The sequence below is a fragment of the Pollicipes pollicipes genome, unplaced genomic scaffold (assembly GCF_011947565.3).
Source record: "Pollicipes pollicipes isolate AB1234 unplaced genomic scaffold, Ppol_2.1 Scaffold_7231;HRSCAF=8579_pilon_pilon_pilon, whole genome shotgun sequence".
Taxonomy (NCBI): Eukaryota; Metazoa; Arthropoda; class Thecostraca; order Pollicipedomorpha; family Pollicipedidae; genus Pollicipes; species Pollicipes pollicipes.
The window spans coordinates 27,195,788-27,222,854 of record NW_023597034.1 but is presented as its reverse complement, the minus strand read 5'-3'; the positions used below and the strand labels follow the sequence as shown (position 1 = coordinate 27,222,854).

Below are 27,067 nucleotides of genomic sequence, written 5' to 3'. Positions count from 1 at the left end.
CATGCGCACTGAGTTCAGCCGTGCGTGATTTGTCGACTGCTGGGAGAATGCGTATCGAGTGTTGTCGCTAGATGCCTCCTGTTCTATTTTAACCCCCGACTTTCTGCCCGCCAGCGTTAATTTTTCCCCAAACCGCGCCAATGACAATGACCGGCGGATGGGTGAGTGATGCAGTTCCAGTGCTGTGCGGCGAGCGAGCGGTTTGCGTCCAGTGTCCTGGCATGTATTGCGTCATCACACGCCTGTGTGCAGCTCCTGCCTGGCTGCCACGCAAAGATCTTCATTTCTTTGCCTCGTGACACCTCAGGCTGTCAGGCTGGGGTCGCAGCTCGGCATCGAGACCTAACCATAACATTATTCGCCTATGTTCCATATGCACTCGCTGGCACGTCGATTATGACATGGCAAACCGCACTAGAATTCATATCAGACGGCGCTCTTTCACTGGTATCCGCCATGCCACAAGTCGCCCCAACTTCGGTCACGGCCTAAGTACACTTGGAGATGTTTGGCTCCATGCAATTCAATACCAATGGTACAGTGCAGTGCATCGCCAATGCATCAGGCCACACCACTCAGTCTCAGTGCGACACTTTCCCCCCGCCCACTCCTCCCAGAGCACACGACGCACCAATCGCATCTCGCACTCGATCTCAAACACACCACTCACGGAACGACCCACGCTCGGACCGCGCTCTCGCCCCTCGCCGAACGCGACCCCAAGCGCTCGTATTGGCACCGTGGTCTCCCACCACAGGTCCGGCACTTTTCATCGACAACGACCGCGCATTTTCCGGCATCCAACGCCGTCAGAGATCATCTCTCCACAGTAGAGTGGAGCCGTCGCCGCCGCCGCCCTCAGTACATCATGCCCGGGTGCGGTGGAGTCCGGTAGAAGAACACATTGGGGTTGCCCGCAGACAGCGTGCGCTCCGGTGGGCCGCGGTACTGCGACTTGATGTGGTCGATGGTGTTGTACAGGTTGTCCTCTTGTCTGATGTACCCTGCAACAGCACGCGCGCCGTCAGCGGTCAGCGACCGACTCAGCTCTGTCGTCACCTGGCAGCGGCCGCGACGCACGTGCGTCTGATGGCGCAGTGAGATAGCGGCCGGCTGCGCAGGTACCTCACCCACCCCCGCCCTCTTCGGGAGGCCGCTAACGTGGTGCGCTGTCCGCCGCCGCCGCCCGCAACACAATCTGCATTTTAAAGCGCGCGCCGTCCGTAAACAATGTCGTGTTTGGAAAGGCCCGGAATACTGAGCGGCGGCGGCGGCGGCGGCTGCTGCAGCGGACGTGTCGGCGGCCGGCCTCCCCTCTGACGGCGGCGCAGGCTCCCCTCAGACGGCGTACCTGGAACCTGGTCGTCGGGGAAAAAACGGCCGGCGAACCGCGGTCGGCGTGACAAAACGGCCGGCCGGCGAATCGGTCCATCTAGATGGGGTCCGGGCTGGGCCGTTATTGGGCGCCGGCGCCCCGGCTGAGTTACGGCGCGCCGTCCGGAGGGGGACTGTCAGGCCAGCTGAGATATGGCCCGCCCCGTCACACCGCCGCCGCCGCCCGGCCGCCGCGCACACACGCGGGGGACGGACCGCCGCCGCCGCCGCCGACCGCGCGAGCAGCGCCGGCGGCGAGGCGCCACCCCCCACGGCGGGGCTCTCTGTGCACCGCGCAGAGAAAGGGAAAGCCGTAGCCAGAGAACTGCCAGGTGTGCCCGCAAGCAGCCTTCTGTGCGGGCAACGCACGGCACAGCCGACGGCGGAGGAGCAATCCACCGCGGAGGAAACTACGACGAGCCAGCCAACGCACATAAACCTACCACCGGCTTTCCCACGCACGGAAAATTACAGCCAAGCCAGCCAATCACCGCATCAGGGCGATAATCATAAGCTTCACACGCATACACACAGGTTACCACGAGGAGGCAGCTTGGCAACTGCACGGAGCGAACCGTCCTTGCTTTGCAGCACGCAGAGCAGCCCGGGACGCGCTGCGACCAACTCGGCCCGCCCCGCTCCACCCCAGGAGCCTGTCCGGACTTCCCTGCCGACGCACAGCGTGCCGGTGTAGTGCGTCCGGCGATCGCCACGATCGCCCCGACCGACACGCCGATTTCTTTCGCTGATGAATAGCGGATTTGCCGCCCGCCGCGGGCCGCGTACCGTGCGACTTAGCAGGCCCTCCAAAAAAGACCCATTATCGTGCGCGACGTGGGCGATTTGTCTGCGCCGAACGTCGGCCTCGGTCAGTTCGGGGCTGAGTGACTGCGACCTCCCGTGAGGTCGCGGCCCGCGGCGGGCCGCCGCGCGCCGGCCGGTCGGGCCGCCGCTGCGCCGCCGCGCGCCACAGCCGGAAGCCAGCGGCGGCGGCCGTCGCGGCTCGTGGGATTGCCGCTTGGCCGGCCGGCGGGAACTTCACGCTTTCATCGTGGGCCGCGTGGCCGCGCGCGGCGTCTCCAATTATACATGACACCGAGCGCGGGCTGCGGGAGCGATCGGTGACGTAACGCCGTGTTACCGATCGGCGTCAGTGGGTGGTCGTCCCCCGAGTGTGACAAACCTCGGGTCAGCGTGGTCCTATGTGGGCTAGAGGGCCGGGGTAAACCCTCTTCAATCGTGGCAGCCTGAGAAGGAATATGGAAAAAGGTTTTGTGCACGTATGGTATTCATTGCGATGCGTCGTACGCAATAAACAATGCATACTTATTTCTAAATTCATAAAACTGCATTTCGCTGCTTTCTATGTTGATTTTGTAGAGCAGATAACGAGGGATGTTGCACCCACAGACAAAAGGCAAAATAAACCCTAGCTTTACAACCTCCAGCTGTGGAGCGCGGTCGTGACACCTGGTGTAACAGTGGGAATCGACAACGCCTGGGTGAGGAAATGCTACCGCCGACCTACCCACGGACTTGTAAAATGTTCCATACCGAAGCGAATGACAGCTTGCGGGCCGGGAGATCACGCCCGATGATGAAAGATAACACCGTGCCGATGAAACGCCGGAAGCCCTTGGCACAGACCGGCAACTCTTTGGCTACCGTCGTGACGGTTATGTATGCCATTGTCGTACGGTCGGTCTCTTGCTCAATCGTACCGGTATTTCTGTCCATCGACATTTATACGTGCATGGTCCGCGCGCTGCACCATAAGACAGGGAATTTAGGTTGTGATTGTGAGCACATTGGTTCGCAAGCCAACTGCGCGGGTTACATAAGACCGCGGGGATTTTGGCGGTATTAAATGGCAATTCAGAGCTTGCCTGGGCGTCGATGGAATTTCAGAACCCAAAATTTGCAGCACGTATACCGTTAACGTGATTGAAAAACTATTACGTATGTTTTCTTTTTCTTTAACACAAAAAACAGTCGTGTGAAAAAGAAACGGGTTTGAAGCAATAAAACACACTTCTGGAAATATCTGTGTATGCTTTTGAGTTTAAAGTAACGAAGGCTAACAGCCGAATCCATTAGGTGCCTGCTAATCACTTCCTGTGAGCCCTGAACGTAAGGCTACTCCTCAAACATATTGCATGTTGCCGCTCATACCTATCTCCTCCTCGTCTTGCCATTTTAAAATTTTTGCTTTCATCAAACGTCAAGATAGGCTGAGCTGAACGGCTGAAGTGCTGATTATCAAGAATAATAAAATGCCTAGTTTATGTAGTATATACATATATATATATATATATATATATATATATATATATATATATATATATATATATATGTTCTTCTGTCCCCATATCTTCCCACGTCTTACAGCTTGTCATCAACGGATGAGTTTATTGATATAGTGCGATCTCGTCAACCTAAGGGCCTACTAGCCTCTCTAGATGTTGAAAATCTATTCACAAACGTGCCCATTGAAAGAATCATATTCATCATCCTTGACCGCGTCTACAATCATCCTGAAATTCCTCCTCTCAAAATATCAAGGCGCCTTCTTGAACAATTACTAAAAGCCTGCACGTTGGAAGTTCCTTTCCGCGGGCCTGATGGCCGAATGTATTGCCAAATTGAGGGCGTTGCGATGGGCTCACCTCTAGGACCTCTATTCGCTAATTTCTTTATGGGACACGTAGAAACCGGCATACTACAAAATGACGACATAAGACCGGACATTTACTGCCGCTACGTAGACGATGTCTTTGTAGAAGTTAGTGACATTGATCAACTAGGACATCTCAAAAACACCTTTGAAGAACGGTCTGGCTTAAAATTCACAACAGAGCTAAGTGGGCAAAACGTAATACCCTTTCTTGACGTGGCTGTCGATGGACAAGGACATCAATTCAAAACGACTGTATACCGAAAACAGACTAACAACGGACGGTGCTTAAATGCTGACAGTGAGGGTCCTCGACGCTACAAAATTAGCGTCATAAGGTCCTTTCTTAGACGAGCATTTAAGCACTGCTCTGATTGGACAGGACTACATTCAGAATTGACACGGATCAAACAGATCTTGGTGAACAACGGTTTTTTCAAATTCTGACATTGAAAACGAGACACAATGACATATGACAAGACACTTTGAAAGCAAACCAAGGCAAGACATCCAACCGACCGTCAAACTGTACTATCAAAATCAAATGACATCTGTTCACAAACAGGACGAAAAAGCTTTACGGGAAATTATCTCTCAACATGCTAAAGGCAAAAACGACCACAAAATAGACATTGCCATTTACTATTGTAATTAGAAAATATCGAACTTTCTTATGAGAAACAGCCCAGACAAACCCGACAAACTGAAATGCACCAATGTAGTGTATCAATTCCAATGCAACATCGAAGGCTGCAAACTTCGTCCCATACACTACATTGGTGTGACCACAACGACACTCTCACGACGCCTGACAATGCACTTACGTGACGGGGCACCTCTGGACCACATGCGACAGGAACACGACATGACATTGACACGACAACAATTGACAGACAGCACTGACATTTTACGGACGTGCAGTGACAGAAGACGCCTTCAAATTTGGGAAAGCATATTCATTAACGAACTCTCTCCGGCCTTAAACAGACAGACAAATTCTTGCAGAACTCTTGAGCTACTAGGTGGTGGGCGGTGAGCACTTCTGATGTGATTGTGACAATAGTGTTCCCATTGTGTCTTTGTGATTTATATATATATATATATATATATATATATATATTTAAGCATTTTTGACATTCTGCACGTTGATGATCTGTTTTAGTTAAAAACTATAATATCTCAGAGATCCTTGAAGCATTTCAGGACCTGGAAACGTATAAGTACACCTTAAAGATGCCAATTAAATGACCCTTTGAAATTTGGCACCGATGATTTGGATTTGCAGAAAAACCTTGTTTGCGCAAAAAGCTATCTGCTAATCAAAGGCACATGCAATGTCACATATCGGGGGGGGGGGGGGGGCTTCAAATCCTGCTTGCCGCGCCTATCGCCAAGTCTAACCTGCTAATAAAGGCCAAAGATGAACAGGTGCAATGCTGCCGTTGAACTCGGCCATAACCCGTTACATCCTCCAAAACTGCTAAACTGTGGCAGCTGAGCAATATTCAAGAAGCCATCATTATTTTAACAAGAGCTCTCAATAGCATGACGCTTTTCGTATGACGAGCTCAAGGCTTCGATGATTTATGTCGTATGCCAAGCTCAGGGCTCCGATGACGTATGTCATATGACATGCTCAGAGTTTTGATGACGTGTTTTGTATGAAAAGCTTAGGGGTTTAATGGCCCTGGCTCTGCGGACGGTAAGGCGAAAACATTCTAATTCTAGACAATTGTACAACTAATACAGTTGCAGAAGCCACCATGCGCTGGTCCCACTCGGGTGTATCTGTGATGGATAAAGACACCAACTTAGACGTATGGCCTTGCTTGGCATGCAGGCGTTCGCGATGATATGCCGCTAGTTAATAAATCTTAAACACGTTTACGACAAAACCGTGACATTGCCAGATAAATCTAGCTTTTAAGGGTAGCTTAAGAAAGCAAGTAAGGTGAAGTCCCACGCGTTCACTACTATCGCGAGCATCACAGCGACATAATGGCAGAGCCATTGTCATCCGTCCGCGGGGGGGGGGGGGGATGGTACATCGGGTGGCTCTTAGCTGAGCTGTGAAAAAGCATTCCATATACCCGGTCCGGCCAATCGTCACGCTTTTCACACGTCGGTGTCTTTGCAACGACTGAGATTCTGCAGCTTCCAGGGCCAGGCAGCGCAATTCTTAAAAACAAAACATGTGCTGTAATATGACCTGTGACGAGTTCAGCAGTGGAGCGACCATGTCATGTCCTCCCCCCTGGGCCCCTGCAGGGTCCGTTCAGGGCCCTATACGTCCACTCGCCAGGTTAGTCCGATCGCTAAGGGGCCTTCTGCGTTTCCCATGATTTAGTCGCGTTTGCTCAGAGAGCCCTATGCTGTTGTCAGGACCCTATTTGATAACCTGAGGCGCTCTTGATCGATCAGGGACCCTCCACGGATTCTTTCCATTCGCTCCAAAGGCTCTGTACACTTGTGTTGACCTGCCGGGGTCCCCATGGTGGCTCAGGGTCAGCTTGTGGCCCTTTCTCTTACCTGCCCGGGCACTCTTGGTCGCACAGGGACGCCCATATTGCCCTTAGGAGCTGCATAATTGCTCGGAGCGTCCTGTGCTGTCGTCGCGGGCCACATACGTTTCTGTGCCAAGGCGCTCTCGACCGCCAAGTGACTTCGATTCATGCACGTTGATCTTGGATTCTTCCCCTTTGTTCGAAGGGCCCCCGCGCTCTGTCCGGGCCCTAGTTGTTAACCTGCCTGTGCACTTCCGATCGCTCCGGGTCCACCACATTGGTTGTGGAATTTTCACGTTTGCTCGGAGGAACCCTACACTATTGACGGGGGCCTTTTTTCACCGTGGCGCCCTTGATCGCCTGATCGCTCAGGCGCCGTCCCCATTAGTCCCGGGTTTCCCATATTATCGGAGGGCCCACGCTGTTGACGGATCTAAATGTAGGGCATCAGCCGAGGCATCCTAGCCCCGTCATTCATTCCGGGCCCTCCGTATTGGTCTTGGGCTCTTCCGATGTAGTCAGAGGGGCCCTACTCCGTTGCCGTTGCGAACGCCAGCACCTGCTTCACGCATGTAGTTTCGCCTTTTCGTGTGTACGGGCCTTACTAAATTATTTTGTGTATTAAGTGCAAGATCTGCACGATGAGGATTTTCCTTTGCACCGCAGCTGCAGAGAATAGCAGCCGGGTATGCTCCGATAATGTTTGCCTGCAATTGCCTGAGGTAAACTTATGCGTAGCCGGCATCTTACGTCATTTTCGTTGGTTACTGAATTTGTAACACTCGCGATGCTCGTGCACCATGCTCCTGACACATTTCTAATGCGAGGGTATGTTGCGCTCTTTCGTTACAGTCAAAACGAAAAATCTGCATTAGTAATTAAGCTGATCGCATCAACTAGCCGGCTAAGCATATGAAACCAGCTAGCCGTGACCAAGCGTCTGGCTTGATTTTGATCGTATTTAGAAGCTGACTTCAACCCGTTTTGCCATGTCTTCTCCGAGATACTTAGCCTCAAAATGGCAGGATTCACCATAATCTGTAGAAAATGAACGCGCTCCAAATATGTTCATACATGCCGCGCTCATGTCAAAACGGCTAGTTGCCTTCCTGGCACCGCAAGATGGTTTCCCGTGGTTTCCCTTACCACAAGTAGCATAGATGAGAATCTTGAAATTGAGTGTTCGAAATCCGAGGGGCTTTTTGGGAGCGGTCCCAAATCCAGGTGAGTCTACAATGCTGTGTGCCCCCTCCGCCTTGATGGAATCCTGGATCCGTCACCAACTATGCTCAGCGCTTTTGTACCCTTTATACGTTTTTTCATCAGAAGCGAATTTTCTGCAACACTGCAGTATAGTCATATTCGCCCCATAAATCCCTTAACACAGCAGACATAAAAATTGCGCATCGGACGCGTTTATCAAGACACGAGTAAAAACCAGGTCAACATGTTCACACGGCGCGATCAACAGGGACGCGAGTAATCGACCGGGAAGTTAGGGAGTGGGGGGGGGGGGGGGGTTATCCGGAGGAAAACCTGTTTGGACATCGACTGAGGAACACCTAAAACAGTGACAAAGACAGGCCGCTGTGGACTGGAGACTGTACAGCCGTGGGAACTACAGGCCATAACAGAACAGTTGCGCATACGGACGTCCAGTCCTATCAACAGTGACTGCTATCAACTCAAAATGTTAGCACCCACGACAAAATTGTTCTGTCTTTCTGTCCGAATCTTTTGGTGGCAGTCAACGCAAACGTAAACTAATGAGAGCTTATCAATTTCGTCGGCTGAGATGAAGAGGTCCGTGGCTATCCGACTATCAAGCGATGCTGATCGTGACCTAGCGCGTAAATGCTCCATCTGTAAGCCTTCTGGCATGCTGACCTGTAATAAAAGACGGACTTGACAAGTGATGCGACTCGTGATTCAGAAAGGTTCCCAAGGCATCAGCGGTATTGCGAGTTTCTAACCAGTCGCTTATGTCGGCCAGATTGATGCACGATGTCGCTCTGGCAGAATGATTTTTAGCTCCACTTTCAGAGTGCATGAGACTGAGTCCGACTCCGATTGCATGTAGCACAACTCAATTTTGGGTCAACGTCCATTTAAGGAAAGCGGCTTGCTGCTGGGATCGATGCTGTGTGAATTCCGTCGGCAACGTGTAAGGATAGGTATAAAAGGTTCTGTGGGCAACAGGATATTCGGTTTGAACACCAATTTTAGTATTACGGCAATATATCTGGGGTTTCGTTTGATGCACAGGCTGCTCAAATAAAACAAAATTGCTGAAATTCCCACTTATATTTTATTCGATTCATCGCTGCGGATGCGCTTGTCAAACGCCGGCTCCGACTCACACGCATTTTAAAAGAAATGGATTTTATCTTCACTCATCTCCAAATTTGTCTGATGTCAGAGCCGATACCGGCCCCGCATGGAGTCACACGCAAGTCCGGTTTTGATGTCGTGGAGATGCGTGATGATTATCATCTTCTCTGTCATCACCATTGTCGCTTCCCCGACAATGGAGACATTTTGCTGGTTCATGTGGCGTCGAGTCTTTTAATGATTTATTTGCAGCATGAAGAAACTTCACATGAAGCGAGGTGACTGTCGGCCAAACGGGGTTTTATCCTCGATTTGTAATACCTTGTTAAAATGTTATCGATGCCTTACTGTTTACTTTAACCCGTGACCAGCCTTTGCAGGACAATTATCAAACGTACCCAGTGGTCGGCGCATACGTCCCAAATTATCCCGAGTGACAGCTCTGTCGTGGGGCTCCTGTCGAGGCGGTAGCGTGCGAGTAACGGCCGGGCACGTGTCAGTGCGGTACAAGGCGCCGCACAGCCGGCCAGCGCGCGGCTCACACCGGTGCGCCGCCGAGCGCCGGTGCGCCGCACGGCGCGGCACCGTCCCGGTACCGGCCGGCCGGCCGGCGCCCGACGGCCGCCGCCTCGCTGTCCCTCTGACCTGACCTGACCGGTGGCCGAACGGACCCTCCGCTCCGGCCGGCGGGCTGACGGCCGCGCCGCCCAGCCCAGCTGCGCCATCCTCACCCCGTGCCCGCCGCCGCCGCCAAACGAGTTTTGGAGGGTCCGGGTAGCAGCCGCGACGGTTTCGTGCCTATCATGACACCAATCATTGCAACCTTTCGACGGCTGAAAGTGGCCAATGCCATCCGCGCCTCCGATCGGCTCGCCTGTCCGCAGCTCCCGCGGGCGCCAGGTGCCGCCCGTTTACCGTCGCCCGCGGCGTCGGTGGCCGGGGACCGAGGAGGAGCGGGTGGGACCGCTCGGTGCCGACCGGCGCTCCTGACCGCGGTGCTGCAGGTCAGGACGGCGGCGTCTGGCCAGACGCGACGGCCGGCGCGGCGTTGTCCCGTCTGCGCCACCGCCAGACGGCCGGCTGGCAGATGGACGTCGCCCGAGCGCGCAGCCGCTAATCGCCAGGTCTGCAAGCGGTTCTGCCCGCCGATCGCCTGTTACGAGCGGCTGCGGGGTTCGGCCGAATCGATGGCGCGGCTCGACACAGCTGTCGACCTCCTGCGGTGCAGTGAGCCGGAAATTCGGCACGCCGCTGCGCCTCGCCGGACTGCCTGACACGGTCCAGTCAGCCGAACGCGTGGGACGAGCCTCCGCGTCCGAGCCTCACTCCTCAGGCGCTCACGCGAAAGCCACGCTTCGCGGGCGTGCTCTGTCAGCTTAATTATGGGCTGGCCAGCCTGTTCTGCAAGACGCGCGGCGCCCGACTGTTCTCCCTCCGCATCATAACATATGTTTCATCCGTCGATTATGGCAGCTTTACTGTTTTGTTTACAAGCGCGGCGCTGCAGCTAATTTCCGCGTGAGGCCGGCGTTTGCGAGCCGACCTCGACCGCGCGCGGCCTGCCGTCCCGGCGCCGGCGCTCCAGCGCACCGAGCGTCTTTGTCCGGCTCTTCCCCGCGCAGGGGGTGCCGATCGCGCCGCAGTGTCCCCGGGAGCCAGACCTCCGCACGGACATGGCGCCGCCGGGACCCGCCAGAGCAGCGGTGCGCCACCCCCCGATGGCGCGAGCTAGGCGTCGAACGCAGGGCGCGGGCGGCTCGCCGGTCGTCTGTCGGTCGGCCTCGGATCGCTACCACTAGGGTCGGCAGGGCCGCAGCAGGAGTCGTGAATCGAGGAGTCGGTGAGTCGGGGAGCCGGTAAGGCGGAAAGTCGGCGAGTCGGAGAGTCAGTAAGGCGGAGAGTCGGTGGGTCGGGGAGTAGACGAGTCGGGGAGTCGGTAATGCGGCGAGTCGTGAGTCGGGGAGTCGGTAAGGCGGAGATTCGGTGAGTCGGGGAGTCGGCGAGTCGGGGAGTCGGTAAGGCGGTGAGTCGTGGGTCGGTGACAGAGTGACTCCCTGAGCGCCGTGACCGCTGGCGATCTGTCGCACAGACGCCGTGTCCTGTCACGCGTCACGGTGTGCGCAGCGGACCAGCAGCTACGTCACGTGACCAAGGCGGTACAAGCGGTCCGCACCGGGCTCGCTGACAGGTTACATGTGTTGCCGTGATTGCGCCCGGCGCAGAGGCAATTCTCAGCGCTCCTGGTGCTGTACAAGCACAGCTGCTAGCCCTTGAACACACTGATAAGCATGCAATGGCCGGCGCGAGAATGCTAGAGCAAGATGTACATTCAGTAAGTAAGAATTCGTGGCAATGAAACGAAGCGGCACAAATGGCAGATGAAGGATGGAAGCCGGCGGATTCTTGTCTACAATAATACGACGTTTCCTGAAGCGTCGCCGATTAAGACGTCCTCCACCAGTTCGCGCTAAGTGCGCGAGCGCTCACGGCGCTGGCCATCTGGATGGCGCGGCTAATCACCAGGCAGTCGGCCGCCGCTCATTGGTCGGCTCAGCGCGTCAGGCGTGCGCCTTTCACCAGGTCATGGCACGCCAAACGGGCGTGACCTTAGAGATGGACTGATCGTTCGGACCATCGCCCTCATCTAGGATGTTCGTATCCGCACTTCGTTTCGACCGGCTAGACCCCAGGCAGTCGTCAGGTGTTGTGATTGGTTGTTTGGTTGCTTGGATCAGAGCCCTTTCGGCCAGAAATGATCATTTCAGGGCTATGGGATGTAGGAGAATGGATAACGGTGGGGCAGGATTGCATGCGCCTGGGGGGCCAACCGCCAGGCTTAAGCCCGCGCATGGACCGCTCAGGGTGTGCGTTGGGCCAGTCAGGGTTTCCCTTCCCAGGGGGCTTCTTGGCCCACTGGTGGCTGACGCATGCATCCTGCCTCGAATCAGCGGGGCGTTGCGAAGATTCAGGATAAAGCAAGAAACGAGGATCGGACGCGTCATGTGTTATGACGTCCTGAAAAGGACAGAATAATGTGTCACTTTCAGCCGTGTGCGGGCCACGGTCACGATTCTCTCTGTAAAATGACTGGGATGCGAACCTGGGTTACTTGATCGCGAGTCCGGCCCTCTACCGGTGAGCTAATCGGGAAGAATCCCCTACCCACGGCTCAGCGGCAGACGGCCGGACTCGCAAGCCAAAGACCCCAGTTCAAATCCCAGCAATTTCACAGAGAAAATCGAGTTGTGACGTGTGCAACACCGTGTAGACCCTCTCAGGACGCCGGGCCGCCTGACGACGGCCGGGAAATTAACGGCCTGAAACGCGTGTAGGTGCTGACACGCCAGGTGCGCACAACAATCCGAACAGCATTTTATGCCGTGATACTAATGTCCGAACGCGGCCTGATCATGCCATAAAGTTGTCTTAGTCATGCCAAATGAATGTCAATCTGACCGTAAAACTGTGGCACGTGACCTTTCCGCACAGCGATATTTTGGGAACAGATAAGCATGCATTGCTGAATGGAAGCAAAGCTCGCTGCCTAAAATGGATGCCGCTGCGAATGTTCGCTTTATTATCGCGACGCCTGGGGTACTTCACCAACAGCGACCGCCTGGGGTCAAAGCCGCCGCTACCATCTTAGAATCTAATCGTGGTATCGAAAAAAATCGAGCGGCAATGCATAGCTCTAGTTATTGTCATCAGCAAACCGTTAGCTTGGCATTTATCATGGGGTTGATGACATCTCTGGCGGCGCAAAATGCCTGAAAATTACCATAAACGCCGACAGACTTCAAGGCAATCTAGCACTTGTAATAATGATCGCATCTATCTGCAACGAGCACCAAACAAAATAGCGTGTTAGTGGACGCCAGAATTATGCTATAATACAGGCAAAGGTTAAGGGTTAAGGTCAGGCCATTGTCCGGCGAACTTAAGCCAAGGAAATCTTACTGTATATGCTTGTTCAAAGAAAGTTACTTTTAGATCCCCGTCGGTCGCGAATCACAGGCCTGTGTAATATAATAATCATGTCGTATTATACATACCTACATCATCGGTCTGCATTCTGTAGTGCGTAGGTGCATAAAATGATGAAAGGTTGCCAAAAAATGAAAAATGTCGCATTTTCCAGACCGGTGTACTGTATGCCTAGCCGCCTGAAGCACACATAATTTACGGAGCTTAATGCTCAGGTGCGTGCAATTTGCGATGTTTGTCCCCACGCAAATGTATGATGGTATGCAGAGAAACACTTACTCGCCACACCCGTCTGAGCACGTATGCACGTGCTCAGATGCATGTGTACTTACCACTTACTCGTATGTGATCCTCGGTGCACATTTCATATGTGGGCAGCGTGTGTAATGCCAGTGATGTTTGATCCTATCAGGGGTAATCTGTTTATCCCGAGCCCCGTCACTTTAAACTCTTCATGCGCGGTTGGCAAGGCACGCGTCTTGAAATGACGCCAACAGTCGCTATACCTAATCTTCGTCCCAAAACGGTGGCCATAAGGAAATTCGTTGTCGGAATCAATAGCATTATCATTATCATGACCTTGATAGGACTCAAGCATTTCCTTGGCGTGATTCAAACCAGATGCCTGGTAAGATACAGGATTTGATCGGTCATTCATTTCCGTTTATTTTCAATTCAGTGCGGGCTTATGTCAATGCACCGCAGCAAAAATGTTTAGAAAATGGTCGTGACTGTAACGTTGAAGCAATATGTGTGTTGTGCTGGGTTGCAGCCTTATAAGGCTGCAACTAATCTGTACACTACACAGCGTTTTCTATCAGCCCAGGGTCTTCAGAAGCGACGCGCTTTAGCCACCTCAGGGTTATGGTAGCATCGTGCGCGTCTAAAAGTTCGCGTTCGTTCCCTCACAGTTCGTGTTCGTGCATGGGTCAGGTATGTTCTCACAACCAGCGGCCAGGTTGTAAGGGATTAACATTGTACACGGACTGAAGATGTCCGGAATGTGGATTATCTGCGTGGACGTGGTGCTTTTAGACTTTTCCGAAGCACACGAACAGGACCCGGACCCCATCCAAAACCATTGGGTACATCAGATTGAAGTAAGGTCCGCCCACACAACGGCCAACAGGACTTATTTCAAGTTCCGAAACATGATGTCCCGGGAGTCTCGGTCCCCTGAAAGGGTGTGAAATCTTTTCCAAATGGGACCGTTGTCTTTGTCTGAGTCACTGGGTAAAGTATGCACCCGCGAGCTGGAGAGTCACGCCTGTCACTCGCAGCCACCCGGCGTCGACCGCGGACGGCAGGCCCACTGTCTTTCACATGCGGTCAGATACATACGTGTATATCAACGGCAGTTGTCAGTTATGCTGGTTCGCGCTCGCTTTGTTTTGTGAACAGTGACGTCATTTATAGGCTTGAATGAGTCCACTCAAAATCCGGCGCGGCTGACTCACATCCTTAACTCGCATACTAGGCGCCTGGCGACATTTCCCGATCCCCTGGGGGCTTTCCCGACCGGCGATTTAACTGGGTTGTGCTTCGAAAGGCATTTGAGTCCCGGGTAGCAAAACGATTTCTTCGTCACATGACAAGTAAAATGAGTGCAACAAAATGCATGTTTCAGGAGTCGCACCAAGCACTACTGCGGGGTTAGAAAGTGCACAAAAAGTGTTAAACCGAAGCAGTCGGAAAACTCCGAAGATTGTTTTTCTGGCGCACATGGCACGTACTCTGAGGGACGCGGCAGCCACCAGTGGTAGTTTTCCCATGAAAGCGACCGCTGCCCTGCAGGTGGAAGGGTGAACACCCGCGTAACGGGCGCGAGGCGCCTGTGAAACCGCGGCCCAGAGCGATGGGACGGCTAGCCCGGTAACCTTACCGCGAGGGCAGCGTTAAACCGCATGCGACGGTTATCATGTTAAATATGGTCGTGTGAGAGCTGACGGCTGCCGCAGTAGTACACAGGCCTGCGGCGGGTGCCGCGCTGCTCCCTTTGCTGTCACTGTGACGTGTGGGGCGGTCACAGAGTTGCTATCACCTCGGGCGGCCCCACACGCTGCAGTCTCACATGCCACCTCGGACCGGCGTCGTCCACCGTTATTGATCAGCAGTCCGGGTGCACGGGCGCATTAGTCACAGTTGGAGTCGAACAAGCGCTCGTTGTCCGGGTGTGGTAAGCCGTGTCTTGCGTCACGCCCTTTGTTTGACGTCATGATCCCTGGAGGTGTCCAAAGGCGACGCGTGAGACCTGTGGGCGTGTTCCCTGTTTTATCGAGGCGTGGACGCTGCCTTTGTCGTCGCTAGTGTTGCCTCGTAGGCACGCGGTGCAAAGATTGGTCTCCCACGCTGTCCAGGCCGACTTTCCAGCCGATGGCGGCTGAAAATGTGTTCAATTGTGGCGATGGACAACAATGCCGCAGCGGTGAATGGCGTCTGATGATGCCACGGCGCTTGCTCAGCGTCGCCGGGCGGGCCCGCGTTCATTAACTCACGCCGGTGGACAGCTGACGGCTGGCCTGTCGTCAGCGGGACCATCGCGCGTGCGGTCGGAGCTGCCGAGCGGCAACCTCACCTGAGCGGGGACTTTTTGAACAGCAGCCGATCGACTTTCTGAACAGCCGCTGATCAGGACCGTGTGAGCTGTCCAGCCCCGGACGGCGCCCACGGTATGCTCACCGCTGCAGAAGTCGATGAAGATTGGGCTTGAGAGCCCTGTTGTTGGGACTAACTTTAACAACGCTTTTACTGCGGCGGCCTTCAGCTGGTTGGCCGTGAGGTGCCTGCACAAACGCGTGTGCGTGTCGCGTCCATTCGAAGATTCTAGGAGCTCGGGTTCGCTGTGAGCACTCGAGCTGCTGTGGGTAGCAGAAGCCACAACGGCGGGAGCGGGCGCCCTTCTCTTCAGTATGCGTCAGCAGGCATGATAAGTTATCTGAGTGCAAGCGTTTGCCATTTCACTGCTTTGGATTTTCTGAACGGCCAAACAATGTAGTCATCAATCACATTCGAAACAACGCCGCCGGACCCCTTCATGTGCAGATCGTTTCGAAAGCAGGTGTAACATTCCTAGACACTGGTTCCAGACAACCTCTGTGTTTTGGAAGGGAGCGGAGCCGGCTGTCTGGTCTGTTCGAGTCTCCAGCCCCGCGTCATACCAGGCGAGAGCGTGCCAAGACTCCCAGCGGCGTCGGCCATCTTGCCCGGGTTCAGACCAATCTCGTCCAGAGAGCCGTCACCACGGCTCGGACCGATCTCGTCCAGAGAGAGCATCAGCCCATCACCACGGCAGGGCACTCGCAAGGCCCCACCCGCCCTCTGTGCCCTCAGCGATCGGCGGCGCGCTATCAGAGCGGGCTGCAGCCAACCCTGCGGGAGGGAGCTTTGGCGACGCGGGGGCAGAGCGCGCGCGTCACTGGGTGGTGGCGCTACGCCGCCCGCCGGCAGGTTTCGGCCGGTTGTTTAATACGTACTTGGCGTGTAATCGTCGGGCCGGTTCTTCCAGGATTTTCTGGCTACCCCACTGAACGCACATCGTTACTCGCCTAGGCAGCGAAAATCAACATACCATGGAGATAGATGGCAGATAACTTGAACACGAACCAAATTCGGGCATTGCGCGGCTTCTTCGTGTGTACTAAAAAAATTGCGTCAACCGCGTAAAAGTATCTAATACCCGTGATACGTTTAAGCAATCCCTTTCAAGCAAACTTACCTGCGTCAAGCAAGGCGAGTGGTGTTTAGCGAGGGATCAGAGGCCCGTCTCACCAAATACGTGCGGCGGGCCCGCTGCAGGTGCGGCATGATCCATCACTGGAAAGCTCTAAATTCCGGTTGGGTACGCCCTTTGTTGTCCTTCAGGGTAATGAAGAGTGCCTCTCCGACATGCGACCCGGCCAAAACGAGCGCACTCGCACCAGCTGCCGCCACATCTCCGCCGAGCCAAAGGCAGCCGCGGAGTCTGCGGCCCAGCCGAAGACCGCCACTGATGCCTCTGTGGAGCGATCGGCGCTCATCAGCGTGTCCGGTGGCGGCTCCCCACGGGCGCTGCTCACGGGTGGCCGGCGCCGGCCGCGGCGAGCGGGACACGCTCGGCGCGCGGGGTCGGCTCTGTGCCGCCGCCGCCGCCACCGCCGCTCCGGGCCATGGCGGCGCGGTGACTCAGCGCGGCCCCGTTCGGTAATCAACCCCTCACGAACCGCCGCCGACGAGGACATGTAGCGGGCCCGGACAGATACGAAGAGGCGCAGGTCTAGCACCTTAAACATGCCGTCCACGTGCTGCCCGAAGTCTATGATGACTTGGCCCGAACTTTGCTCGCTCCAGACTATCTTCGTCCAAATTGCAAAGAAAAAGTCATCTACATTGAACCACCGTGTCACCGAGCGCAAGCCTGGTCGCCAAGCGTCCTCACTTCGGATTAGATACCCGTGCACGTGTAGTCCTCGCTCTAGGTAACGAGCGATCACGAATCATCCCTCTGGATCATGTTGCCGGGAGTCGCAGGACCCTGTGGCTCGTCCTCGACCGTTGGGCACCTCAAGACTCCCTCCCTTGGGGGATGGAGGGAGCCGCATGACTCCCTCCCTCGGGGGCTGGAGTGTGCCGCAGGTCTCTGTCCCTCGGGGGCTGGAGTGTGCCGCATGACTCCGTCCCTCGGGGGCTGGAGTGTGCCGCATGACACCCTCCCTCGGGGGCTGGAGTGTGCCGCAGAACTCCGTCCCTCGGGGGCTGGAGTGTGCCGCAGGACTCCGTCCCTCGGGGGCTGGAGTGTGCCGCAGAACTCCGTCCCTCGGGGGCTGGAGTGTGCCGCAGGACTCCGTCCTCGGGGGCTGGAGTGTGCCGCAGAACTCCGTCCCTCGGGGGCTGGAGTGTGCCGCAGGTCTCCGTCCCTCGGGGGCCGCGGTGAGCCGAGGCCTGCAGCGAGTCCCGCCCCGCCGGCGGCGTCTCCCGGCGCCGGCCGCACGCGCCGGCGCCACCCGCCTGGAAGGGTGGCGCTACGCGGCGTCCTGAGGCGTCTCCACGCGTGCCGCTGGTGAATCCTGACCCATTTCGGGTCCGTTCGGCGCACGGAGGCGCATCGAGACGGAAAGTCTCGTGCAAACGAACGGAGCGACTGACGGCGGCCGGTTCCAGGGCACTCGGACGGCTCGGACGGCTGCCAAGTCACGATTTGGCGGCGCTGCTGCGCGGGCTCGGCGGCGGGCGCGCGCTTAACTCCCACAAACAACGGCAAGCGCGCTGGACTCAACGACAGCACACAGGACCACGCGCCTTGAAGCGTGTATCCTGCGAGGGTGACGTTCACCGCGGCCCGCATGCGCTTCACAGCCGAAAAAGTGCTCGGTGTTACTTGTGTTTCGTGCCAGCGGGCTCGCAGAGCAGAAACCCATTTGTGTGGGGTATGTGGCACTTACGCCATGGTTGAGGTGCTTTGAACGGTGACAGGCAAAAGCATAACTTCACGATGGTTACGGAATAAAAGAGTCGCTGTACTCACACCGCACCATCATACCACAAAATAGCAGTGACCTTTCACCACTGTACATTAATCAAGATTTGTTCAAAAACACTAATGTAGTGCCTCTCAACACTACGTGACTACGATCTTGAGCCAATGCGGCGGTAGCGGTTACATTAATCGAGGTTTGACACTTAATGCACCAACGGACAGTCCAAATTCAGCCTGTTCGCTCCTGGGCGCGAGACAACCACGTGACAGCGATAACAGCCAGCGCCAGCGGGTGGCACCAGCGATCATCGCATCGATCGTGTGCCACAAGGCAAGGCTGGCCGGCGCCTTTTATTTCCTCCTGCTCGTCCTCGAAGACCACAGGCCCATGAGCCCTTCGTGCCCCTCACTTACCGTGATGACTAGCAGCACGGTTAAAAGCCGGTGATCATACAGTTTATGACAGCTGAAATGACCCGTAATGACGTAGTGTAACACGAGGTCCACGTATGGAGCGTTCACCCTGAACCGGGCCGCAGATTCTCAGCCAGCGCTGGCTGTGCAGTGCCACTGCTGACCGCAGCTGTTTCTGTCATGTCCAGCAGCGCGAGCGGTGGCTGCAAGCCATTCAGCAGGCGAATTAAGGTCAGAGCATGCGGACGCCGAGTCGTGATACCACAGCGCTGAGACCTGGTTTCCGGAGATTGCCATTTAGCCCGACCTGTCCTGGCTGCGGCGGCAAAAGGCTCAGAAATGTCATCACTTCTCTGCCAGTTTCCATCACCAGACAAAGGAATTCGCGTAAGCCGTCTGATATTCCCCCGGCTCTAAGCCTGGGGACACCACACGGTGACAACTCCAAAGGCCGACGTCAAATGGATTAGGCCCATTTTTGCCCGGAGCCATCCGTCCGGGTGTTTCCTGCGGTAACGGTCAGTCGGCCGACAGGGCGACCTTCGGACCCCGCCGGCAGCCGGTCCGTGCCGATGGCTGCCGCGGCCGCGGCCGCACCCGCCGCCGTGGCCGCCGCGCCGACCTGTTGCCGGGCGCTGGCCGCCGATTTCGATCCGGCTCCGAGAAACGTGACGGAATTCGGTGAACCGTTGCTATCGTTTGTCAATATCAACAGCCTGCTTTATCCAAAACGAGCGCACGTCATCTTTTGTCCGTAAATAACTGAAAAGGCGGCGTGTTCGAACACGCCCAAGCCAACATCAAGGAAGATCAACTGATAAATTGCGGTAGCTGTGCATGGAATGGGTTGGTCATCCGCGCCAAAATTAATTCTCGTGCAAGTCGGCCATCTTGTTCGTGCTGTAGCGACGGTATTGGGGTCAATACTTTTGCTTTTGCGTGATCGAGGCTATGCAACTCTTTTATTTTGGTATCATCATATTAATAATTCAGAACACCTGGGTGCCTCCACCTCAGTCAGTGACGGTGACGTGTACACTTTTCACATCGTTGCCAGCACATGCTGTTTTTTGTGTTGCTGAATTCTGTGAGCCAGGGGCAGCTGCGACCCTCTTGACTTAGAAAAAGCTTTTAAATTGCACACTAAATGTATAAAATACAAACACTGAATACTGTCATTTTGGATGCCATTTTTCGTTTCCCCGGCCGTTTCAGGTAAGTGCAGAGATTATAGCAGTGCACGGTCGGGCATTGGTAGTTATCATGCGATCTTCATTCGGGAGCTCGGTAGAGTACTAAGTTATCAATGAGCCCGTCCGCCGAGCATAAGTATCCGCGCTGTCGCCTGGGTGGGCGGTCTGTTTGAGAAACACCGCTCCGACTGCTAGCAACGCCAGCCAGGAGCGCTTCAAGCGGGCGTTACAACAATGCCGGCGCTAGCCGTCCCTAACGAAGTGTCGGGTGCCGTTAGCTATGTCATATGAACACGGCTGCTGTCTCAGCTGACGCTTCCCACCGCCAAAAACTTCCCAGATGACAAGCTCTCCCACCCGGCCAGTGCTGGATCAGGTCAGCTGTCATGCACGAACAAGACGTGACAGGATAACGCTCTTACCCAAACACTCCGGGACAAGACACTGCACCCGAACACCAGCGGACATGCCAGCCTCCCTAGCCATGCGCAGTGGCGGGGGGGGGGGACGGGGAGGGGGGGGGAGGCGACCGTCCTCACCTGAGCACCGCGGGATCAGGTAGGGCGGCTGGTAGTAGGACGGCAGCGGCAGCGGCGGCGCCTTCTTCCTGTGATCTGCAACTGAGTGGGTGCCGTGTCACCGTGCGGTGCAGGTGCGGCAGGCACAGACAGCGGGCGGGCACTCGCCACCCGACCGGTGACAGCGGCTCGTGCAGCGTGATCAGTGACAGGGTGACCAGTGACAGAGTGACCAGTGACAGTCATCGGTAGCCGGGTGGTCGCCATCGTGCCCGGAGCTCAGACAGACACAGTTGTGCGGGCCGCAGCCATGGGCTGGCGTGCGGTGCGGTGCGGTGCGGTGCTGCACGTGCTGACGGGTCGGCGCCGCGGCAGGCCAGCCGCTCCAGGACCCACTGCCGGTCGTTCCCTGGCCCCGCTGCCGGCCTGACCCGCGTCTGCCCCTGCCCCAACCGACGCTGCGAGGCGGTGCTGTCCCGCAGCGGGCCCGGCCGGTAGCTGCGGGACGCTCGGGTGGGGGCACACGGCGAAGCGGTGCGGCTCTCAGCGGCGCTGCAGTGCCTGCCGCATCCGGCCAGCGGCTGCCGGCCGGCCGCGACCGGGCTGATGGCTGAGATGAACGCGGCGGCTCAAGAGCACGGATCAGTAGCCACCCGGGCGGGCTTTCCCGCTGTCGTCCCGGCCCGACACTGGGAAGCCGGCCGCAGGTGAAGCGTTGTGATCGGATCTCTGACGCGCTGCTGATAGTCGCGGACGACAGGACACGGTTCGGACAGCCGCGGGAGGGGGACGGGGACCACGCGAAGGTTTCAGCAGAAGGAACAGCCTGCATTTCCCTGATCGGTGGGACTTCCGCACCGAATGTACGGCATACCCATCAATGCATTCTACCGCTACCGAATGCAGGCGAATGCCGGATGCAGGTGACCTGCCCTTCTTCAGTTTAACAGCCCCAGCGTAGACAAACGGCTCTGAGCGCGCCTTCACAAAAACTTCCAGATATATAACCAACATGAATCACTCGCTGTGAAATATGACACAAATGCTTGTACTCGCAGTAACGGGTGGCCCCATTATCGATGATGCACAACGTTTAAGGACGGCTGTAATTGCTCGAGTGGCCATCACGTTGTCTATAAAAACCAGACTGGAACAGATAAGGCACGCAGCGTGCGGTAATGAAACCGGCGAGCGCAGCCTGTTACGAGAGAGCTGGAATGGGGAAGGACTGAGCACTCGGCCGAGACAGGCGCCGGAAGTGTGCAGTTCCATACAGCTGCGCACGCCCCGGGGTGCACCTGCTCTCATCAGCGGCCGGTACACAAGATCTAGACTCGATCGCAACTGTCGCTTGCGTGGAGTCTGGCGGCGCAGCTAACAGGAAGGTCGGCGCAACCGGCATTGGTGTACCGTAGAATGATGTAGGAACAGCACATACCTGGATATGATCTTTTGCTGAAGGATAACTTACGACGGATTGGGCGATGATCCAATCCATACATGACAAGAGTTATAGGAATGCTGGAAAGCTGGCCGGGGCTCTGGAAGGCGCTCAATGCCCACAACTTCGCAGACGTCAGAATTGCGAGATTTGGAAATGTCTGCCTTGAAACAACGTCTATCTCATCAAACTTTTGATCGTTAGGCAGTCTCGGTGGAACAGCGGCTATCACCATGCTCTCAGTTCTGTTCAGTTAAGTAAGAGGGGAACGTGGGGATCTAAAGCTTTACTTTCTACTGAAGAGGAAAACAGGACGAAGCAGCCCGGTTCTGTTGCACTATTAACGTTGGTGTATCATTATGCATCACAAGCATTTCCCCGTTATCTCTGTTTGCATTGATGCAATTATTCCAGCCGACCGACAGCTTCCTCGTTTTCCTTTACATATGGGGAAGATGGAGGTCAGACTGGGGCAAAACAGGACATAGGCAGGGCAACATAGGAGGATCGGTGATGGCGCCTCCATCTAAACTTTTAAAAGAAAAATTCCTCCTTCCCTGATAGCAAATTATTTGAAGCCCGGTATTATGGCGTTCCGTGTTGACAGCATGCTATTCACCGGCAATCATACAGGCCATAGACGACCAGGTACGTTGGCACTGTGGTCCCATAACACCGCCGCAACATAACACAGCAACGATGTACAACATACCACTTGACACATTCTCTACCACCTCATTTAAGCGGCCCTGCAGTACATGGGGCAGGGACAAATTGACCGCCAAAAGCTTTGACTTGCGACACCCGCGCCTCCTCCCTAACACACGGCAACATTATCAGAAGTGTAGTCCGTAAAACATCGCGCTAAAGACTCATGTGGGAAGGTATGTGCTTTTGAGGTGATAGCTGCCAGATCCACATGACCAGTACCACGCTCAAGAAAGCAGACTGTCGACCAAAGTTAAACTACCGGTTGCAATCTATTGTTGCTTCCCGGAAGAAGGGGTTCGCATGATGAGTGGAAGTAAACACAAACACGTTCTAGATGTCTCTAACAGTTAAACAGATACAGCGGCTTCACATTTTGCCTTGAATCCCTATTATGCCCTGCCCCCACCTCCATCAAAATTTCACGCACGTAAGCTAGACTTCGTTCCCACCCTTTTCAATTTTCGCTGTTAATTTCCTTCCAGAAGCAAAAACACGGGCACGTAGATTTTTCATGTACTCCTGATGTAGTCAGTGATAACTGGGCCATCACAATGCCTCGTTCTGAAATTTAGTAGCTTTACCCTATCGTCGTCATTACTCGTTGGCTGCTGCACATATCGATAAATGGCGTAGATATATTGGGATTTAGTGCAAGACTGCATTTTAAGTTGTCATCGCAGTCATCAGCGGTATTATATATCGAGCGAGTCCGTGTGTCATCTGAAAGTCGGTAAAAAGTATGTGAGTTCAGCGCGGCGTGTCCGCCTGTTAGGGTGAAAAATCACTGGCATTGTGAACTTTCGCATCCGGCGCCACTGCACGCCGATAAGCCCGGCGGCCACGCATACTTTGGTGTCGCGGCCGCGACGTTACCAGTTCAACCAGTTCTAACAGCCTGGAACTGTTCCGGCGCAGATGGTTCAGAGATAATGGCCACGCACGGTGGATGTGTTAGCGTCCAGGCAGTCCTCGCAGTCCGTAATCTGCAGTCGACCAGCTGTAGCGCGCGTGTGTCGCCTACATCTGACCAACTACAACAGACAAAGGCGTTCCCAACTGGCCAGAGACTCGCAGTGCCAAACTCACGCTCCAGCAGAGCACGTTGTCGCGCATAGCGAAGGGAAATCACTCCGCTGCGGCGCCTTTATATCTAACTCTCAACCACGCCCTGCTTTCGTGTTTCTCCAACGGGAAACCGCGCGACGCTTCGCCCACCCGCTTGGCTGCGCGCGGCGCCATGCATCAGCCACACGACATCAGCCACATCCAAACTTCTCGTGCGCCGCTGCCGTGCCGGGGTCCGGTCCGGCCCGCTCCGGTCCGGTCCGTCAGAGGTAGCGCTACCGCGGTGGTCCGGCTAGCCGCGGAGTAGACCGCGGCCGCCACGACGGCGGTCCTGGCTCGCCCTCAGCCGGAGACGGCCGTCTCCAGCGGCACTCCCCTCCCCCCTCCTTCACCCTCAGCCAAGCGTGCCCCCGTCGAAAGGTGCGCAACAGGGCACTGCTATTGGCGGCTACACGCTGGCGGGCACGGCGGTGAAGACGCAGAGATAAACGCGGGACAGTCGCTCGGGGTGTTGAGCTAGGATAGGAGACGTGATGGATCGCCCAGAGTAGAGACGCTGGAACGGCCGCGGCGATAACCCGCTAGGGGTGGAGACGCGGAGACGGACCCGGGCCGGATTGTCGCGTGCCGTCCGTGGGCCGTTGACGAAATCGCTTGGACGGCAGTTTTTTTCGTCAAAGGGCCACTGTGTGCTGGCTTAGGAGATTATCGTCTGTAAAAAGCCCCTTCCACCGCAACAAACAGGCGGACATGCCCCCGGGTTTACGTAACGGCGAAGCTTCTTGTCACTGGCCGGGCTGTGACGGGCTGACAAGATTCTGCCGGCCGCGGCCGAGGCGCGGATGGACGGGTGACGGAAGCGGCGGAGGTGGGCGGCAGGATCAGCCCAGGCAGGCCCGTAGGTTCAGCCGCAAAGGCGCCGGCAGGCGGGCCAGCAGGGAGGCCGGCAGAGTCAGCCGCAAAGAGGTCGGCAGAGAGGTCAGCAGGGAGGCCGGCAGGGTCAGCCGCAGGGAGGCCGGCAGGGTCAGCCGCGGAGAGGTCGGCAGGGAGGCCAGCAGGGAGGCCGGCGGGGTCAACCGCAGGGAGGCCGGCAGGGTCAGCCGCAGGGAGACCGGCAGGGTCAGCCGCGGAGATGTCGGCAGGGAGGCCAGCAGGGAGCCGGCAGGGAGGCCGGCAGGGTCAACCGCAGGGAGGCCAGCAGGGTCAGCCGCAGAGAGGTCGGCAGAGAGGTCGGCAGTGAGGCCGGCAGGGTCAACCGCAGGGAGGCCGGCAGGGTCAGCCGCAGGGAGGTCGGCTGAGAGGTCGGCAGGGAGGCCGGCAGGGTCGACCGCAGGGAGGCCGGCAGGGTCAGCCGCAGAGAGGTCGGCAGAGAGGTCAGCAGGGAGGCCGGCAGGGTCAACCGCAGGGAGGCCGGCAGGGTCAGCCGCAGGGAGACCGGCAGGGTCAGCCGCGGAGAGGTCGGCAGGGAGGCCAGCAGGGAGGCCGGCAGGGAGGCCGGCAGGGTCAACCGCAGGGAGGCCGGCAGGATCAGCCGCAGAGAGGTCGGCAGAGAGGTCGGCAGGGAGGCCGGCAGGGTCAACCGCAAGGAGGCCGGCGGGGTCAGCCGCGGATAGGTCGGCAGGGAGGCCGGCAGGGTCGGCCATAGGGTCAGCCGCAGGGAGGCCGGCGGGGTCAGCCACACAGAGACCGGCAGGGAGGCCGGCAGGGTCAGCCGCGGAGACGCCGGTAGGGAGACCGGCAGGGTCAGCCACAGGGTCAGCCGCCGGGAGGCCGGCAGGGTCAGCCGCGGAGACGCCGGTAGGGAGACCGGCAGGGTCAGCCGCGGAGACGCCGGTAGGGAGACCGGCAGGGTCAGCCACAGGGTCAGCCGCCGGGAGGCCGGCAGGGATGCTGAAGGAGCCGGCTCTGACAAAGCCGGCGGAGGCGGGTCGGTACCGTGCTGCCAACCGGTGCTCTTACAGGGTGCGGGCCAACCAAGATCATGGCATCTTTCACATTCGTCAAATCGTGTATCCTGTCCCTGCCAAGCGATGCGTAATCTCGCATCGGTGCAAAATTCCACCCATCGGTCGAGCCTGGTGTCTGCTGGCTCACGAACCCCTGGTGGCACAATCTTCAAAGTTGCCCGCTTGTCCTCCAAACGGACAAATCCCTCTCTTCACCTTTGATGAATCGTTTCGTGTGGCATGCCAAGAATCTCATTTTTCTGCCATGCAAATCAAACATGATAAAACAAGGATGCACAGCGACGGGACTTTGTCAGGGCGCCGTTGACCGCCATGACTCGTGACTCAGTAGGTGGAAAGCCGGATGCATGATTCCGGCGTCACTTTGTGACAGTCGCCGTTCTGTGCGGCGGAATTTGTGTTTGAAAGCAGAGAAACTCAGAAAGGCGCCTATCTTCTTGTCAAAGGTGGACAGCTGGTAACTGGCCGAAAGGTCAGGCGGCTTGCATGGCGTTGAATGGCATGTAGATTTGATACTTCAGCCCTAGAACCCCCCACACCCAAAAACCTGTCCCTCGGACCAGAGATTCTCTGTGAGGGTTTTTTCTCTGTGAGGGTTTTTTCCCTGTGAGGCTAAAGGTTAGGGCTGGAGATGAGAGTTCTTCTACAAGATAGTTCAGCACGTAATGTATCACATAAAAACGTCCAAGTGTAAAATTCAGCCACGCCTCACAACTACGTCCTGCAAAAAATTGTGACCCCGCCATCGACGTTGACATCAACCCGGAGTTGTAACTGTGATTTTCCGACCAGGGCCGTGCTCATCACCCAGCTGCGTGGCCACGCACGGAGCCATCCACCAACGTCGACAGCTAGGCGCCCGCAGTCGGGGCCGGACCGGACGCGCACCTGCAGGCTCATCAGACGGAGGCGGGCTCACCTGACGCCGTCGGCAGGCCGCGGCCTAGCTCTACTCACCAGCAGGCTGCACCTTGACGGGTCGGAAGTGGTAGAAGCTGGGCGAGCCCCGCGCGGGGTCGGCGTAGCTGAGGCTGAGCCGGTCCTCCCGGTCGTCGCGGTGCATGCCCTCCTTGCCCATGGCGGCCAGCTGGCGGCCCTTGGGCATGAACATGACGAGGAAGACGAGCGCGGCGTTGACGGCCAGGCCGAGGCTGACGGCGGCGTCCTGGTAGGGCGGCGCCGCCACTAGGCCGGCCACCGTCCACGTGCACCAGACGAGCACGCTGAGCGCCGCCGCCGCGCAGATGTACGCCGCCTCGCGGTAGTTGTCCTTGACGCGGCGCGAGCGCACGGCCAGGCAGGCCACCACCACCAGCAGGAAGAGCGCGTACAGCAGCGTGAGCAGGTGCGTGTGGAAGGAGGCGGCGCAGGCGCCGGCCAACACGTCGGGAGGGTGGGCGGCCAGCCACTGCGCCTCCACCACCAGCTGCGTCAGCACC

General features: G+C 56.6%; 1 long non-coding RNA gene across 1 annotated transcript; it reads right to left on the bottom strand.

Annotated features, from left to right (window-relative positions):
• Positions 1-215: 215 nt before the first annotated feature.
• On the bottom strand, positions 216-26,676 carry LOC119110572 (uncharacterized). Its single transcript, XR_005095512.1, has 3 exons — positions 26,586-26,676; positions 20,466-20,546; positions 216-1,004 (listed from the first exon to the last, which is right to left on the bottom strand). It is a non-coding gene; the product is annotated as an uncharacterized LOC119110572 (long non-coding RNA).
• Between the last annotated feature and the right edge of the window lie 391 nt (positions 26,677-27,067).